The sequence below is a fragment of the Arachis ipaensis genome, chromosome B05, assembly GCF_000816755.2.
Source record: "Arachis ipaensis cultivar K30076 chromosome B05, Araip1.1, whole genome shotgun sequence".
Lineage (NCBI taxonomy): Eukaryota > Viridiplantae > Streptophyta > Magnoliopsida > Fabales > Fabaceae > Arachis > Arachis ipaensis.
The window spans coordinates 85307972-85311498 of record NC_029789.2 but is presented as its reverse complement, the minus strand read 5'-3'; positions in this window follow the sequence as shown (position 1 = coordinate 85311498).

The following is a 3527-nucleotide window of genomic DNA, read 5'->3' as shown; positions in this document are numbered from 1 at the left end:
GGTGTCAAATTGATCACCAAGGGTTCTTAGATCACCAAATTCATTATACCCAATAACTCAAGTTTACCCAATTCCTTTAGCTTAGACGAAGAGTTAACAAAACTACTCAAAAACTAATGAGAACATTTCATCAAACACATAGAGTGCATTAGAAATAAACATCATGAATTGCAAAAAAAAAAATAAAATCTACCAACTACTAATTGCAAGAAAAATAAATTCACAACTCAATTCATCGATAAAAGAAACAACAACATCAACTTGTATTAAATATAAACCAAATCCAACATGAGTTCAACATCACAAAAGAGAGCAAAATAAGAAATTAACATTACAAATAAGAGAATCAAGATGTAAAAATGAGGAATTATAAAAGAAACAGGATGAGATCAAGTAATCAAACATGGATCTAAGATAATCTAACCTAATCCTAACCTAATTCTAGAGAGAAGAGGGAGCTTCTCTCTCTAGAAAACTAACTAAGGGCTCATGTTGGCTAAACTAATTGCTCCCCCTTTGCTTGGACTTCAATTCTGCATGAAATACACTCAGAAACAAGTTGGATTTGGGCCTGGGCAGCTCAGAAATCGCCCCCAACGTTTTGCCTTTAAGTGGGCCATGTGAGAGTATCGGCGCGTACGCGTCATGTGCGTGTGCGCGTCGATTTAGCTATTTTTTCATCCGCGTGGACGCATCATATGCACATGCGCGTCTCTATATAAAACCACTTCTGTGCGTGCGCACCTTGTACGCGTGCGCATCCATGGGTGCATTCCTAATCTTTGTTTCTTCATGCATTCTCCCCTTTGTATGCTTTTCTCCTCATTTCTTCCATCCAATACTTGCTTTATGGACCTGAAATTACTCAACAAACACATCAAGGCATCGAATGGAATTAAAGTGAATCAAAATCACCAATTTAAGGCCTAAAAAGCATGTTTTTACACTTAAGCAAAATTCAAGGGAGAATTACAAAACCATGCTATTTCATTGAATAATTGTGGGAAAAGATGGAAAAATCCCCTAAAATAAGCACAAGATAAATCACGAAATTGGGATTTATCAAAGAAGCAAAATAATGAAAAGCAATAAGTAAAGAGAGACATTCATGGCAATGGTTGAGATCATAGGCTTTCTATACTAGTCATTAATCATAGCAATGCTTAACAAGAATTTATCTTATTACGTCATCCCCAATGATGGAAGAAGATATAGGTTATCTTCCATGAGAGAAAGTCTAACAAGATTAGCTAATCTCAATCCAAATGTCCTAATCAACTCACCAATTGGATTAGTAAGAGGTTAGAGTCAATGAAAATGATATTAACTAACAATTCTAGATCACCAATATAGGTTGGATTTTCATGACTTAAGATTGCCTAATTACTCCTTCCAAGCCAAGAATGCTCAAAGTCTACTCTAAAGCCCAACCAAGCATTTTGTCAAACACTTGGTGGGTAATAAAGGAAAGCATGGTAAAAAGTGCAAGAATGACAATCTAATAACTAATAATTGCAAGGAAAGTAAATCAACAACTTAATTCATCAATGAAAGAAATATCAACATCAAATTGCATTAAATGTAAACCAAATCTAACATGAGTTCATCATCACAAAAGAAAGCAAAGAGGGAAATTAACACTACAACTAAGAAAATCAAGATGTAAAAATGAGAAATTGTAGAAGACACAAGATGAAATCAAGTAATTAATTCAAGATCCAAGACAAATTAACCTAATCCTAACCTAATTCTAGAGAGAAGAAGGAGGTTCTCTCTCTAGAAAACCAACTAAAGGCTCATGTTGACTAACTAATTGCCCCCCTTCTTGCTTGGACTTAAATTCTGCATGAAATACACTCTGAAACAAGTTGGATTTGGGCCTGGGCAGCTCAGAAATCGCCCCCAGCATTTTGCCTTTAAGTGGGTCACGTGCGAGTATCGGTGCGTACGCGCCATGTGCGTGTGCGCATCGATTGGCTGTTTTTTCATCCGCGCAGACGCGTCATGTACGCGTGCGCGTCTTTATGCGAAGCCACTTTTGCGCGCGCACCTTTTACGCGTGCGCACCCATTGATGCATTTCCAATCTTTGTTTCTTCAAGCATTCTCCACTTTGTATCCTTTTCTCCTCATTTCTTCCATCCAATACTTTCCTTATGATCCTGAAATCACTCAACAAATACATCAAGACATCAAATGGAATTAAAGTGAATTAAAATCATCAAATTAAGGGCCTAAAAAGCATGTTTTTACACTTAAGCACAATTCAAGGGAGAATTACAAAACCATGCTATTTTATTTAATAAATCTGGAAAAAGGTGATAAAATCCCCTAAGATAAGCACAAGATAAACCACGAAACTGGGGTTTATCACCAGCACGCAGCAAAGTCACGCGTATGCGTCGTCCACGCGTACGCGTGGATTGAATTTTCTCCAGGTCACGCGTGCCCGTGATCCACGCGTGCGCGTCGCCTATCTTCGGGGCAGTGATGATGAGATATTTTGGTGGAGAAACGAATCTCTCCCAAAACACCCGAATCTAACCGGCAAGTGCACCGGGTCGCATCAAGTAATAAAAACTCACGGGAGTGAGGTCCATCCTACAGGGATTGAAGGATTGAGCAATTTTAGTTTAGTGGTTGATTTAGTCAAGCGAATCGAGTGTTGGTTTGGTGATTTGTGATTTGCAGAATGTAAATTGCATGAAAGTAAAGAGTGCAGGAAATTAAATTGCTGAATCTTAAGGAATAAGAAATTAAATGGCAGAAACTTAGAGTGCAAGAAATGTAAATTGCGGAATCTTAAAGTGCAAGAAATGTAAATTGCTTGAAATGTAAAGGGGATTGGGATGTGGATTTGCAGAAATTAAACAAGGAAAAGTTAAATTGCATCAGACAAAAGAGAAGAAGGGAATGGGGATTGAAACGGATCTTGAAGCAGTAAAGTAAATTAACATAAGAAGCAGTAAACAGGGAATTAAAATGGAAATTTAGATCTCAGCATGAAGGATTAATTGTATCCTTGAATCGGTGCATCAAGGTTTGATGAACACCAAACTTGTTTCTTGTTAAAGGGTACATCACAATTAATGCCTTCATTACCGAATAAGAATTTTTCTATTTATAAGGTTTTGGAAAATAACAAATGTATGATTATTGATGCATGGGTTTTAAATTTTCATGAAGCTATGTGGACACCAAACTTAGTGTTCGGCCATATGCTCTATCAAAACATTTTAAGCATGTGAAACGAAATTCTTTGTAATATTGGTTTAGTGTGTTTGGAGGCACACTAAACTTAGTATATGTTTCATAACAGTGCATGCAGTCAATGGACATGTTCATGAAAAGAGAAAAGAATTCATGCTCAAATGATCATAACTTATTGAATTTAAAATGACATGAATCTTAAAGCATGGGTTGCCTCCCATGGAGCGCTCTTTTATTGTCACTAGCTTGACATTGAGGCTTTCTTTTATGGTGGTTGGTGCTTGTAGGGCCTCAGTTTGTCTCCCCTGACCGTGATCC